The sequence below is a fragment of the Schistocerca americana genome, chromosome 1 (genome assembly GCF_021461395.2).
Source record: "Schistocerca americana isolate TAMUIC-IGC-003095 chromosome 1, iqSchAmer2.1, whole genome shotgun sequence".
NCBI classification, from domain to species: Eukaryota; Metazoa; Arthropoda; class Insecta; order Orthoptera; family Acrididae; genus Schistocerca; species Schistocerca americana.
In genome coordinates this window covers 755,083,801-755,100,069 of record NC_060119.1, presented here as the reverse complement: position 1 = coordinate 755,100,069, position 16,269 = coordinate 755,083,801, and the positions used below count along the sequence as shown (strand labels likewise).

The window sequence follows — 16,269 nt, the reverse complement described above, 5'->3', positions numbered from 1 at the left end:
CAGTGGTCAACTATGTGGTGCTGCGCCCATAGGTGCCTGTCACTGAATCTTCCCTGCTTCATGTGGACAATGTTGACCTCCATTGATGGTGAGGGCTTTGTAGTCCGCCTTCTGGTGTTGTTGCAGATGGGAATGATGTGGCATGTGCAAGTGCAGGGCAATCAGTGCTGTTGTTGGGGCAGGTATCATTTCTGTGGCAGAGTAGGCACTCGGGACAGGAGGGAAGCTCCAGTTCAGACTGGCACAGTGAGCTGGCTCATGGTGGACAGCTAGGACAGCTGTTGGTTGAATCTTTTACAATTAAGTATTTACTGGCCATCAAACATAAATACAATTTAAATCACTAGATCATTATGAAGAAAAGTCCACAAATAAATAAACGAAGCAGTAGCAGCTGAAACTTCAGAAATTCAGTGTGTGTCACAGAATGCCAGTAGCAACAGTTGAAAATAACGTGAGCAAGTTCAGAGGGTTCCATGTGACATAGGCCACACTAACATCCAGGGTAAGTGCAGTACAGCAGGGTGAAAGAACGAATTTGGTGGAGTCTGTCAGTAGTGGTGGTGAGAGACATTGGCTTAGCATAACTGATGGTGATCTACTGGACACAGCTGGTTAAAGAGTAACTGATGTACATTTTCTCAGTGGTTGGTTAAGTTGCCATTTTTGTAGTTCCCCAGGCAGTCAACTTGTGTGGCCAGTGTTCATATGGTGTAGTTGCAGCTACTTGTGGCAGAGGTGCTAAACCCATGATGTCCATGGTTTCTGCCATCAAGATGCATTCATCCATTAGTGGCAAAGACATAAGAAGAACAAACAAAATATGTAAATATAATCACTGTTTACTTGACAAGTATTTCAACCCTACCAGTTTCAACTTGCACTTGCACTCATCACTTTTGTTACAATATCATCATGGGTAGTGTCATTATAGATTGTTTCTCTTAGAAAACCACAAAAATTTAGTACCTGACAGTTGTCATTTCTTATTTTTCACACATGATTGTTGATCTTAACCACTTGAGCCACTCTTAATCAGCGAATTACTTGTTTAATCAGTACTTATCGCAGCCTTTTCATATCTGTCACTAATTAATATTCTTCCTCTCATCCCGTTTCTCCCACCTTATTCATTATTTGCTTGTATAGTCATTACTATTCCATGTAACACATTTCCTGAAAATTCTGACTGACTGTACTAGACTTCAGCGACCCACCGTCTATAAAAAGAAACGTGTTTCAGTTAAAAACTTCAATTCCACAATGCAAAATGCCTGTCAGGCTACCAAAGATCTTGGCCCAGTACGTATGGTATGCCTACAGTTTGTGGATCAAAATGAATGTATTTTCTGATACGGTCTCATGTAGGGTCTTTGCACAAAATCCATTGTTTTTTTCTTCAAGCAGATTTCACCTTCAGAGTGGTTGAGGAGGATCCAAGAAATATCCAGCTAAGCCTGTCATAACTTATACTTTATGTTTGAAATGTTTTCCAACCACCAGTTTCTTGAGACATGGGAAAAACTGGAAATCAAGGAATGCCAGATCTGGTGACTAAGATGGCTGTTCAAAAGTTTGGTCTTCATTGTTACTCTGTTGCCAAAGCACATTGCAATCCAGTCCTTCTTTCACCCCCAACCTCCTTTTCCATATTGACTGTGTAAAAGGTAAATTTCTGTATTCAGGCCCTAGATGAGCCAATCAAGCTTGACTGACCGCTGTGTCATTCTTTACCAATGGCATCATTGGATGTGGTATGGAGGACATGTCGTCAGCACACCGCTCTCCTGGTTGGTGTGAGGTTTCTTGACCTAGGAACAGCTACTATTTGGTCAGGTAGCTCCTCAGTTGGTTACGTGCACCCTATTTCAATCCTCCCCAAAGAAAAAATATTTGGCAGTACTGAGAATTGAATGTGGGTCCTCTGTGCAGCAGTCAGGTGCACTGACTACTCAACTATGGAGGTGGACTCTGGAAGACATGTAGTATTCAGTTATTGTTTTACTCTTTATCAGCTAAAGAATAAGAAGACTCTGTTTTGCATCCTAGAAATCATCTTTTTAGCCTTCCCAATGATAACTGCCAACTTCATTTCTTCAAAATGTAGCAATATAAATTCATATCAACTGTAAAAAATACTGACCTTTCCTTCTTTGCCATTATTTTGTTACAGTATATCTCATTATGGGTGTATGCTCTCAATCCTATTGCTATTTTGTAAGTTTATTCAGTATACAGGTGACACAATGCCTCCAGTGAGGATGTGGAGTTTAATACTAACTCTGAGATAGGATGTACCGAACTTGAATTTTTCTCTTTCTACAATTGTTTGTTTTCTGTGGCAAACACTTCAGAGTTTTATTCTGCATCCTAGGCTGTCTCTTCTGAGGTGAATGCAATGGCTGGATAATTGTAACGTGCTGGTGCCTTCATCCCTGGGACATTCCACTATCTACCAACCCAGTGCACTGTCACTAATAACAACTTCAAACATTATAAATAAAATTTTATGCAAAGGAAAGTTGCTACTCACCATGTAGCGGAGATGCTGAGTCATGGATGTTGTTGTTGTTGTTGTTGTTGTTGTCTTCAGTCCTGAGACTGGTTTGATGCAGCTCTCCATGCTACTATATCCTGTGCAAGCTTCTTCATCTCCCAGTACTTACTGCAACCTACATCCTTCTGAATCTGCTTAATGTATTCATCTCTTGGTCTCTCTCTACGATTTTTACCCTCCACGCTGCCCCCCAATGCTAAATATGTGATCCCTTGATGCCTCAGAACATGTCCTACCGACCGGTCCCTTCTTCTTGTCAAGTTGTGCCACAAACTCATCTCCTTCCCAATTCTATTCAATACCTCCTCATTAGTTATGTGATCTACCCATCTAATCTTCAGCATTCTTCAGTAGCACCACATTTCGAAAGCTCCTATTCTCTTCTTGTCCAAACTATTTATCGTCCATGTTTCACTTCCATACATGGCTACACTCCATACAAATACTTTCAGAAACGACTTCTTGACACTTAAATCTATACTCGATGTTAACAAATTTCTCTTCTTGAGAAACGCTTTCCTTGCCATTGCCAGTCAACATTTTATATCCTCTCTACTTCGACCATCATCAGTTATTTTGCTCCCCAAATAGCAAAACTCTTACTACTTTAAGTGTCTCATTTGCTAATCTAATTCCCTCAGCATCACCAGACTTAATTCGACTACATTCCATTATCGTTGTTTTGCTTTTGTTGGTGTTCATCTTATATCCTCCTTTCAAGACACTGTCCATTCCATTCAACTGCTCTTCCAAGTCCTTTGCTGTCTCTGACAGAATTACCATGTCATCGGCGAACCTCAACATTTTTATTTCTTCTCCATGGATTTTAATGCCTACTCTGAATTTTTCTTTTGTTTCCTTTACTGCTTGCTCAATATACAGAATGAATAACATCAGGGAGAGGCTACAACCCTGTCTCACTCCCTTCCCAACTGCTGCTTCCATTTCATGTCTCTTGACTCTTATAACTGTCATCTGGTTTCTATACAAATTGTAAATAGCCTTTCGCTCCCTATATTTTACCCCTGCCACCTTCAGAATTTGAAAGAGAGTATTCCAGTCAACATTGTCAAAAGCTTTCTGTAAGTCTACAGATGCTAGAAACATAGGTTTGCCTTTCCTTAATCTTTCTTCTAAGGTAAGTCGTAAGGTCAGTATTGCCTCACGTGTTCCAATATTTCTACGGAATCCAAACTGATCTTTCCCAAGCTTGGCTTCTACTAATTTTTCCATTCGTCTGTAAAGAATTCGCATTAGTATTTTGCAGCTGTGGCTTATTAAACTGATTGTTCGGTAATTTTCACATCTGTCAACACCTGCTTTCTTTGGGATTGGAATTATTATATTCTTCTTGAAGTCTGAGGGTATTTCACCTGTCTCATACATCTTGCTCACCAGATGGTAAGAGTTTTGTCAGGACTGGTTCTCCCAAGGCCGTCAGCAGTTCTAAAGGAATGTTGTCTACTCCCGGGGCGTTGCGTTGTTTCGACTCAGGTCTTTCAGTGCTCTGTCAAACTCTGCACGTAGTATTGTATCTCCCATTTCGTCTTCATCTAAATTCTCTTCCATTTCCAGAATATTGTCCTCAAGTACATCGCCCTTGTATAGACCCTCTGTATACTCCTTCACCCTTCTGCTTTCTCTTCTTTGCTTAGAACTGGGTTTCCATCTGAGCTCTTGATATTCATACAAGTGGTTCTCTTTTCTCCATAGGTCTCTGTAATTTTCCTGTAGGCAGTATCTACCTTACCCCTAGTGAGATAAGCCTCTACATCCTTACATTTGTCCTCTAGCCATCCCTGCTTAGCCATTTTGCACTTCCTGTTGATCTCATTTTTGAGACATTTGTATTCCTTTTTGCCTGCTTCATCTACTGCATTTTTATATTTTCTCCTTTCATCAATTAAATTCAATATTTCTTCTGTTACCCAAGGATTTCTACTACCCCTTGTCTTTTTACCTACTTGATCCTCTGCTGCCTTCACTACTTCATCCCTCAGAGCTACCCATTCTTCTTCTACTGTATTTTTTCCCCTCGTTTCTGTCAATTGTTCCCTTATGCTCTCCCTGAAACTCTGTACAATCTCTGTTTTTATCAGTTTGTCCAGGTCCCATCTCCTTAAATTCCCACCTTTTTGCAGTTTCTTCAGTTTTAATCTACAGCTCATAACCAATAGATTGTGGTCCGAGTCCACATCTGCCCCTGGAAATGTCTTACAATTTAATACCTGGTTCCTAAATCTCTGTCTTACCATTATTTAATCTATCTGATACCTTCTAGTATTTCCAGGATTCTTCCATGTGTACAACCTTCTTTTATGATTCTTGAACCAAGTGTTAGCTATGATTAAGTTCTGCTCTGTGCAAAATTCTACCAGACGGTTTCCTCTTTCATTTCTTTCCCCCAATCCATATTCGCCTACTATGTTTCCTTCTCTCCCTTTTCCTACTCTTTAATTCCAGTCACCCATGACTATTAAATTTTCGTCTCCCTTCACTACCTGAATAATTTCTTTTATCTCATCATACATTTCATCAATTTCTTCATCATCTGCAGAGCTAGTTGGCATATAAACTTGTACTATTGTAGTAGGTGTGGGCTTCGTATCTATCTTGGCCACAATAATGTGTTCACTATGCTGTTTGTAGTAGCTTACCCGCACTCCTATTTTTTTAATTCATTATTAAACCTACTCCTGCATTACCCCTATTTTATTTTGTATTTATAACCCTGTATTCACCTGACCAAAACTCTTGTTCCTCCTGCCAGCGAACTTCACTAATTCCCACTATATCTAACTTTAACCTGTCCATTTCCCTTTTTAAGTTTTCTAACCTACCTGCCTGATTAAGGGATCTGACATTCCACGCTCAGATCTGCAGAATGCCAGTTTTCTTTCTCCTGATAACGCCGTCCTCTTGAGTAGTCCCTGCCCGGATATCCGAATTGGGGACTATTTTACCTCCGGAATATTTTACCCAAGAGGACGCCATCATCATTTAACCATACAGTAAAGCTGCATGCCCTCGGGAAAAATTATGGCTGTAGTTTCCCCTTGCTTTCAGCCATTCACAGTACCAGCGCAGCAAGGCCGTTTTTGTTAGTGTTACAAGGCCAGGTCAGTCAATCATCCAGACTGTTGCCCCTGCAACTACTGAAAAGGCTGCTGCCCCTCTTCAGGAACCACATGTTTGTCTGGCCTCTCAACAGATACCCCTCTGTTGTGGTTGCACCTACGGTACGGCCATCTGTATCGTTGAGGCACACAAGCCTCCCCACCATCGGCAAGGTCCATGGTTCATGGTGAGAGGGGGGGGAGGGAGTCATGGATAGACACAACAAAAACAGTCACAAACAAGCTTTCGGCCAGAAAGACCTTCGTCAAAAATAGACGACACACACACACACACACACACACACACACACACACACACACACGCAAATGCAACTCTCATGCACAAGGCTGCAGTCTCTGCCAACTCAAGTCACACTCTTGTTTATGGACTTTAGGAAGCATGCTTGTGTCTGTGTATGTGCGGATGGATATGTGTGTGTATGCGAGTGTATACCTGTCCTTTTTCCCCCTAAGGTAAGTCTTTCCGCTCCCGGGATTGGTATGACTCCTTACCCTCTCCCTTGAAACCCACATCCTTTCGTCTTTCCCTTTCCTTCCCTCTTTCCTGACGAAGCAACCATTGGTTGCGAAAGCTAGAATTTTGTGTGTCTGTATATAATGTCTGAAGGTGTATAAGGTGGAATTAATGTGTATGAACTGGGATAGAACAGAGAAAGAGTAGGGGGTGGGGAGGGGTTTGTAGGATGAGATATAAGATTGTGTGACAACAGATAGGTGCAGGAAATAAAATGTCAAAATATGCAGGGAGAGTGATCAATTTGAAGGTATAGGATTAATGATATCAGCGGGAGTAATGTGACACATAAGATGCTGCATCAACGATCAGCTTGGTTTTGTAGCCGTATGCTGTGTGCAGCCGAGATAAGCTTTCGCCCAGCAAGGCCACACTGAGTGTGGCTTTAGTTGCCAGAGACTGCAGTTGTGTGTGCGTGTGTGTGTGTGTGTGTGTGTGTGTGTGTGTGTCTATTTTTGATGAGGGCCTTGCTGGCCAAAAGCTTATTTGTGACAGCATTTTTGTTGTGCCCATATGTGACTTAGCATTTCCGCTGTATGGTGATTAGCAACTTCCCCTTTTCATAATATTGTTATATTCCATCCTGGATTTTCCATTGTTTGACAAATAAAATATTTATTGATTGCCAAAGAAGTTAATTGTGATTATTCAATCATCCACACTATCCTTCAATGTAACACTTTGTTTCTAAATCTCTGAGCTGATCCCAAATTTGTAGGCCTACTTATCTGCTTTTTTTTCCCTACAAAAGGGTTAACTGTTCTGACAGCACAAAACTATGAAACAAACTAATAGTACTTCAGAAATTTCAACTTATTATTTCACAGTATATTTACTACTCATTATGATTAGAAACTGGATCATATCTGTCCAAATTAACAATTTAAAAATTATTGAGAAATCACATTTACTTTTAGTCAGCATTAACAAATGTGGCACCTGTCTTGCACAAATCTTTATTATGTTTAATTTTTATTTTTAATCTGCCTTTTAGTATGCATATGGCATCAACTATTTGATATAAATTTAAATATCAGTTGCCCAAAACTATACTATGCACATTTTCTATGGTGCAATCTGTGGACATAATTTTAGGATATCCTGCATGTGTATCTACTACAAATGAATTATGGTCATATTGAATTCAGATGCCCATTTCATAATTCATGAAAATGAAGGTGCAGGCTTTCTTTACACTTTCATAAACTTTGTATGAATTTCTATTGACAGTAATCTGTCCACCCCACCCCCCTCCCCTCCAAAGAAAAAGGGGACAATTTTCCAGTTTTTGTAACTAAATGGAACATACAACATGCCTACTTTCAGCTGTTGTATAACAAAACAAGTTGACACTTGACTTCCACAACATGTACCAACCTATAACAAAATGAAATTTGCATTAACCTCAATGCTGTCTCTATTCCAGGCAAAGAACCTTTCATCTTGTCCTAATATAATGTAATATTTACACCACTACTGTAAGTATATTACACTGTCAAGTTTCAGCTTACCTGTAGATGGAAGATATATCAGCAGATGTGAATTAAGGTTAGTTTAACGTGTCTCTGATAGCACTGTTCTGGAAACCTTGCTTGTTTATTCAAGATGTCTCATGAGTTGATATTATGACTCTACATTACCCTCAAGCCTCTTTTTCTTTGTTACATCATGTTTACACAAAATGTCATGTGTGTTGATATACTCACCTTTTGTCCATGTTTTAGATATCGATCAAACATTTGAGTTTTCCAAGTTAGTTCCCCAATTACTTAGACATATGTTTTGTATATATATTGCAGCAACTTGCATCAGTGATAAAAATTCCACTTAGAATAATAATTCTGTTGGAGAAATATAAAAAAGTCACAGTGGTACCTGGTTCACCCTTATTTATGGATTATTTGCAGGAAATGATCACTGAATGGTATTGAATATTGTCAAGATAGATATTTCTTTCTGATACTTTTTTAAAATACTCACTAGTATTCACAACTGACTGTCCAGCCATAAGGCTGGCATTCCTATGACCTTGACACTTAACGATACTCTCTCTCTCTCTCTCTCTCTCTCTCTCTCTCTCTCTCTCTCTCTCTCTCTCTCTCTCTCTCTCACACACACACACACACACACACACACACAGTCAATGAGTATAAGGATGGGGCAAAGAAAAAAGAGACAGGGGCAGTGACAGAGGTGAGAGGTATAAGAAGGGGTCAGGGTGTGGGATGAGGGTGAAGTGGGGAGATATTATTTAAGAGTACACTCTTGCAATATCTTGGCACATTCTGAAAATTTAGTCATGTGTGCAGCTGTTTGGACTGCTTTTATCTTTGGTGCTTCTGTGTTATCAGGCTGCAGGTATTGTGTAGTTGGATTTAGGGCTAAAGGCAATGCATACTTGGTCAGGATGATATAACAATGAGTTCTACATGTTTCAAGTAAGATGTTACGTAATACTAAGAAAGTCGGTTCCACTCTTTGCGAGTAAGTTAGTATTATGGCTCCCTGCATTAGAAATATTTAATATCTGACGCTTTACTGTCCATTGTTTAGTAAATTATGGTGGCTACTCAAGTGCATCATTCCAATTGCTCTGAAATAGGTTTTCTCTCTTCTGTGATATTAAAAACAATATCTCATTTCTAGAAAGCAGAAGTAAGTATCTGAGAATTCTACAATTTATTTCAGTGTCCAGTGACAACTGATATTACAGTCCATATGTGTTGGTTATAAAATTCCTATTACTTTATCAGTTACTGTTTTGTATTTATGTTTTTGAATTCTGCTCAGTTATTTTATACTTTTATACTCACATAATTGTGCATACTTTCATCATCATTGTTAGCCGTTTGATGTGTGTTTGTGAATAAAGACCTCATCTAGTCTTTTCCATGCATTATGTTCTACAGTTGCAAGTAGAAGTGTTCCTCCTACATGTTTTTAATATCGTGTAACCACCTACCTTGACATAGTTATCTAGGTCTTTTCCAATCTCTTGGAGAACAGCAAAGAACTTCCTTGGTCCATCTACCATCCATTTGCCTGGCCAAATATACTGATAACCTCTATTTCATTTTCATGAATGTCATAATTAAATCTTCCACTACAGCCTGTTTCCTGATCCATGGATTTATTTTTCCATTATTTCTCCATTGCTTATTGACCATTCCTTAAGTGATTTCTACAATAAAAGTCCTTGTTTTATTATCATAAGTCATAACTGGTAATTCATGGCTGGTAAACTTTCCATCTTAATTTAGTATCCTAAAAGCACTTCACGACATTTTTAATTTCCTGTTTCTTTCTTTTCCAGTCCATCCAGTACTTATATTCAACCACTCTAAGTATAGAACCTCAAAAACTGGTTTATGCTTGGACTATTAATTTGTATTGCTTTTTTGATATACAAGTTGTTTATTATGTTAGTCAAATTATAGTTCATTTTCATGCCTGCGTTCAAATTGTCTTTATTAAGCTTATCTATTGACAGTTGAGTTTCATCTGCACTAAAGACAAACTGCACAGTGTTGCCAGCAAGATAATATGTGGTTCTAAGGGCTCCATTAATGCGTAAACCTTTCTCATTTCCCCAGTTTAAGGAGCTCAAAACTCTCCATGTATTTGAAAACAGTTGTGATGATATGGAATCTCCTTTCCTGACACTTCATTCAGCTCTTAATTTCCCACCAACCTGATGGAACCTAATAGAAGCTGTAACATTGACATCTATATTCTTCAGTATATAATATCATTAAATAAGTCAATGTCTTCATTCATGAGGGCTGTTCATACAGAACTAAGTAAAAAGTTTTCTCAGAATATGTGAATCCCAGACAAAGTGGTAATTAATGCTCACTACTCCATTTGTAGTTTTATTCACAAACTCACAAATAGACCATTGTGCTACACCCATTTCTTTTGAAGCCATCTTGTTTGTTTGCTTGATTGATATCCAGTGGCTTTTTTGTGTGGTCGGTGATAATTTTGGAAAAAAGATCTATAGTTTTTTATATCTTATCTTGTCCTTTTTGGTTAGGTAGAATTAATATCAGCATTATTCCAGTTTTGTAGGGTTGTCTTCTTCTTTCCTTGTGAAAGCTCATTTGTACTAACAGTTCTGCTTCACATTTATTGTCCTGTAGACATTTTGTCTTCTTTTGGAGATTTATCTTTATATCTTTTTAATATTATCATTTTCATCCCAAGACTTGTTGCAATACTATTTATTCAGGTCCGCTTCAGCTTGAAATTTATAAGACTTATGCTTTGAAAAATGAAATGAAATGATCGTATGGCATTGTTGGCTCAGAGGTCCCTTTCAGGTTCGACCGCCAAGTGCAAGTCTTATTTCAGTCAACGACACATTGGGTGACTTGCATGCTGATGATGAGGATGAAATCATGATGAGGACAACACAACACCCAGTCCACATGCGGAGAAAATCTCCAACCCAGCCGGGAATTGAACCCGAGCCCGCTGCATGAGAGGCAAGCATGTTACCTCTCAGCTAAGCAGGCAGACATATACTTTTGTCTTCTATACACTTCTACTTGCAAGTTACACTTACCTAAAGTGTATGCCTTTATGTCTAGTCCTAGAAGTTCTCTTTCTGTGCTATGTTTCATTCATTGTGGTATTTCATCTATTCAATATTTTTTTTTCTTCTAACTACCCTTTTTTGACAAATCAGTGTCCACTGTTTTGGCCACTCCCTATCATATATGATAAAACAGAGTGTCACCGCAATGCAATCTGGGACTATATTCTTTCCTTTTCTCAGTTGTTTCCTGATTTTGATTAATTATTTTGTTGAAGTGGTGTAGTTTAGCTGAACTGTTCTTGATGCATTCTTTCATTCATTGTGTTCCGTATACTCCAGCAAGTAGGAAAATCTTCAGGGATGTGGTTATGAATTAACGTCTTAGAAACTTAATCTATATATGTAGTGACAATAAATCATTACTGTGCTACTTAATGTTATTTATACATCTGCCATCTGAATTTAATCAAGTAAATTAGTAAGAAAGCTATTACCAGATAATTTTTAAAGAGAGTGGCTAGTGAAATATGTTTTTAACTTTCGTTTGAACGGTTAGGGATTCTCAATTTCTGGCTTTATGTTAGACAGGAACGTGGTGAATATATTACCACCAGAATGCGTAGCTCCATTCTAAACACTGGACCAGGAGAGAAAGTCTACATGAAAATTATTTTTGTGCCTTGTATTGTGACTGCATAGTTTAGTTGAAAATAATTTTTGCTGTAAACAACAAAAACAGTCAAGGAGTAAATGTATTTGGAAGTTGGTTTAAGAGTTCCAAGATCCAAAAAAAGGCCTTCTGAAAGATGTATGGTTATCTTCTTTACACAATATTCTTACTATTCACTTCTGCTGAACAAACACCATGAGAGACGCCTCTAAGGGCATAATACACTGAACTGAGTTTTTGTTGAGTTAATTTGCATGTTGAACTTGTTATTCAGCTGGATACCAAAGAATTCTACATACTATGGACCATTCAATGTTTGATTATTAATATCTACTTCTAGTACTAGAAGGTAATCATCTTTGTTTGAAGTTGCATAATAAAAGTCTTAGTGAGATTAAAACTTAAACTATTTACCTGTGAACCAATTGTAAGCACACTCAGCTGTCCTCTGAGCCGTCTCTACAAGGGTCGAGTTTGGACCTTGATTGGTATGCTTGTGTTATCAGTAACATAGTTTTTTAACTGTCCTTTAAAGCTATTGGGAGATCTCTTATGTAGGCTAGAAACAAGATTGTGCCCAGTACCAATCCCTGAACAGGTGCAAAATTTTAAGCATCTTGGAAGCAGGATAGACACCAACTGGAAGGGCACCACAGAAATTTATACAAGGATAGCAATGGCAAAGAAGCGTTTTATAAGAAAAGGAGAATTTTCTGCAGTGATCTGGACAGAGAACTCAGGAAGAGACTCATAAAAAGTCTTGTATGGAGTGTTCTTCTATATGGTGCTGAAACATGGACTATGAGGAAGAAAGACAGACAAATTCTGGAGGCATTTGAGATCTGGACATGGCGGAGGATGGGAAGAATAAGTTGGATGGACAGAGTAAAAAATGAAGAGGTACTGAGAAGAGTGGGAGAGAAAAGACAGTTAGTAGATGTAATAAATAGAAGAAAAAGAAATTGCATTGGGCATATATTAAGAAAGAATGACGGACTGATAAAAACAGTTTTAGAAGGTTATGTAGAAGGGAAAAGGAAACGAGGAAGGAAGAGATTCCAGATACTGGATGACATGATGGACGGTACAACATACAGCAGCCTTAAGAAGGAAGCAATGGATCACAGAAAATGGAGAGGCAAAGAACCTGCTAATATAGCAGATAACTGATGATGATGATGATGATGATGATGATGACCAATCCCTGTTGCATTCCACATGTTATGTTCCCTCAATTCTGAATTTATTTTCATGCCTGAGATACAGTTTGTTAATGACACCCACAGCCTTAAAAACTGAGCTGTTATCAATGAAAAACTAGGCAAATCTTCTGCAAGGTAGTTCAAAGAACTCAGAAAAGTGAACAAAAATGTAATATAAAAACAACAGACATAAAATGAAAACTGCCGAAGGCTACATAGAATACGAAAATATAGTGAATGACAATCGTTTTCAAATACTTTCGAATAATGACAGTGCAAAAACTGTGAACATTTTGGAGCTGCATGGCAGAATGGAAGACAGTACAAACAAGATGAGAAACAGTAGGCCGTTTTATTTATCAATTATCACCATCTCTTGCTGGAGGCTGCACGAATTCAGAAATATGAATGTGATCATTAATTTTGTACCCACCACCACAGTCTACATAACTGGTCCTGTGTGAATAAGGATATAAAAAAAAATGCACAAGGCTGTGTAAACTTTAAAAACCTTTGTAGAGTATGGAGTTTTATAGATTTACTCAAAATCTCAAAAGTTATCCTCATATTCAACAAGTGTGTTAAACAACTCCCCAAGAACTACTCACCAGTTTCAATTGTGACAATATTCTCAAAAAGTATTTGGCTCACTCATGTCCATCCAATGAAGCAATTATTTTGAAAAGCGTGTCAGTACGGATTTTGGCCAGGTGTAAATATGAGTACAATTGCAGCTGTTCTGGAAGTTGTTGATCATACTTTTAACAGTTTTTGAGACTAAGAAGACTGTGTCACTTGTATTATGTGAGCTAAGTAAAGCATTCAACTGTATTCCTTTCATCATATCGCTGACAAAATTAGAGTATTGTGGTATACAGAAATCTACATTAGCAGAAATTTCTTCCTACCTGAACAATAGAAGAGAGTTTTTTTCAATTAGAAATAGGCACTCTGCCGTAATAGAAATTGGTACAGGTGTTCATGGCCCTTCCTTCTTCACTGTGGCTGTCAATGACCTACGCCATTGTGTATCACAGTCGGTTATCTGCTATGTTGATGATACAATTTTACTTACTTTCAGGGTTGCCATAAGTTCTGGAAATCAGGGAATTTCAAACATGTCCAGGAAGTACCAGGGAAATTTGAGAAACAACACTGGAAAAATCTTGTTTTTGTCTCAGTAAATGAAATGGTTTGTTTGCTGAGATGTCATGCGTCGTCACTGGCTGTGGGCAGCTGAGTACGTGCGCCACTTCCCTACTCCCTCATTCTTACTGCTTCTCCCCTTCCTACCATTCTCCTCAGCTTGCTGTCTGTGCTGACACCACTTCTTGCCACTGGCCTAGCAGCTGTCGATGAGAGGCAAGGAGGCAGGAGGAGTGGTTTGTTTGGATCTGATTCTCAGATATTGTTGATGCAGCAGCCAGAGATGGTGCTCAGGTATGCATGAGTTGTGTCTGAGGGATGTGTGTATTCTCTTGTTTTCTGACAAAGGCTGTGGCCGAAAATTTAGTTGTCTTTTCTGCATGTCTGTCTGCGACTCAGCAATCATCTTTACGGCGAGTTGCTATCTATCCTCATTAGTATTGATTCTCAGAGTATTTGCACAAGTTATCTGTTGCATGGATTGATCAACACAATCTCATTTCATCAACATGGTGACTGTGACACGTAAATAGCCGGCCACATGAGGGGACTTCCACGACAGGCCAAAACCGCAGGCCATTTCTGTGGGTATCTCTAACAGATCGGGCCTGCTGATCTGAAGCTCATCATTTCCCACTAATGTGCAAGACCTGCCCATCGGACCTAGTCTCACCAATGTGCCTGCAGTTCAGGTCTGTGTGTGTGTGGCATAATGCGGCAGATTTTCATGGTTTATCCAAGGACCCAGGATTGCAGTGCTCCTTGGCAGACCAGAGGCCATGGGCGATGGATTACAGGAATTGCAACTTTCTCACTGCAAGTACATTGTACATGCAGTGTTTTATGGACATTTTATTTATTCTACTACATTTTGGCACTTCAAAAATATGTTTATATATTTGAAAGTATGTACTATACGAAGAAGAAAATTGTAGCAGTCACTGGCAGTTTATACGCTATTTATTCATTTATTTCTTGAAAGAAAAATCACACAATACCTGTAAAATAATAGGCATAGCACAGTGACTAGTAAGCGACAATAAGAACATTGTATCACCAAACATTTTATTGGTGGTCCCTATACACAATTCTTCCCTGCCTCGTACACTTCTTTCAAGAGGCTTACTTTTTCTGTGGTTATTTCTGAAATCAGCGAAGGTATTTTAAATCTGCCTTGGGACTCCAAGGAAATGCATATTTTTGTCTCAAATGTGTTTTGTTTTATTGAAATAAAACAACAGTAGTGGTCTTAATGAAACACACATACAATTTGCCTTGCTTTCTCCATCTAAAAACAGTTCATTACAAAAGATGTTGATGTTAGTGCTTAAGATTTTTGCCCACACGGGGGAGAAATCTGCCATGGGCCCCAGCTTTTGTAGCATCTTTTCCCTTCCGTGCTGCATGTCTAACCTCTTGCTATTCTTTTTCTTTTTCCCCTCCCTTGGGGAACATGCCTGGGATGTTTTCCCCTCCCTTGGGGAACATGCCTGGGATGTTTTTGGGAATGTTCTACACTGTCCGTAGCTGACATGAGAAAAGTCTGACCACTTTTTTAGTTCATTTTTCCTTTCTTTGTTTATCTTCTCCCAACCTTTCTCCACTTTGGCATTTGAGGCTCCTCTTTTTTCTTCTTCCTCCCCGCATTCTCTTGAAGACCAGCGCACACATCTGATGCATAACAGGTGACTGGGTATCGCCTAATTACCAGCCCCAGGTCTACAGGGAGAGTTCACACGTACCTCCTGGTACAGGCCAGGACAGAGAAGGGTGATCGCCTGAGCTGCTACGTTCCCAAATTGCCGATTGGACCCTCTGTCAAGTGTCTGGGAGTTGTGACCTGAGGTGTGAACAATCACCTGGGTGTGCCCCCTTGTGAAGGGGCCCCCAGTTGGAAGGAGCATGCCATTGGAGACACTGACGTTCAAGGAGGGGATTTTCTCGCAATGAGCCAATCATCTTCACAATCAATGTCTACAAAATGTAAACGGAATGAGGCTAACGATTCAAAGACCCTCCCAACTGCACCATGGTTCCTCATGGTTTCATGTACTGAAGACGGTCAGCCTTTCGCAACGGTAAATCCCTTTATTATTCAGAAAGGTGTTGATGCAATTGTCGTCCCTGTGAAATCCTGCTCTCGTTTGTGGAATGGCACTTTGCTTTTGGAGACTATTTCTGATTCCCAAACCACGACAACTGCTTGCCGCTTCACTTGTCCACAGCTATCCTGTTCGTATCGATGCCAATAAAACTCTGAATTCTTCTTGTGGTGTTAGTTACGCTAGGCTGCTCAACAGTCTGATCGAGGCCGTAATCCAAACATACCTCTCTGATCAGGGTGTCATTGCTGTCCATTGGGTGACAAAAAAGGAAGATGCCTCCCTAGTACATACTTGCACTCTTTTTCTCACTTTTGATAGAGTGGTGCTTTCATCCAAGATAAAAGCAGGTTATGAGGTTCTCACAGTCCGACTGTACATTCCAAACCCAATGCACTGCT

General features: G+C 39.3%; 1 protein-coding gene across 4 annotated transcripts in view; it reads left to right on the top strand.

The window, feature by feature from the left end:
- LOC124611375 (ATP-binding cassette sub-family C member 5-like) overlaps positions 1–16,269 on the top strand; it is a 515,589-nt gene that overhangs the window by 27,690 nt on the left and 471,630 nt on the right. The window contains exon 1 of one of the 4 annotated variants that reach the window (XM_047140241.1): positions 8,559–8,646. The exons of the other annotated variants lie outside the window; for them this stretch is intronic. The gene's annotated coding sequence lies outside the window, so the exon portion shown is untranslated. Of the gene's footprint in view, positions 1–8,558; positions 8,647–16,269 lie in introns of those variants that run through there. 4 annotated transcript variants of the gene reach the window in all.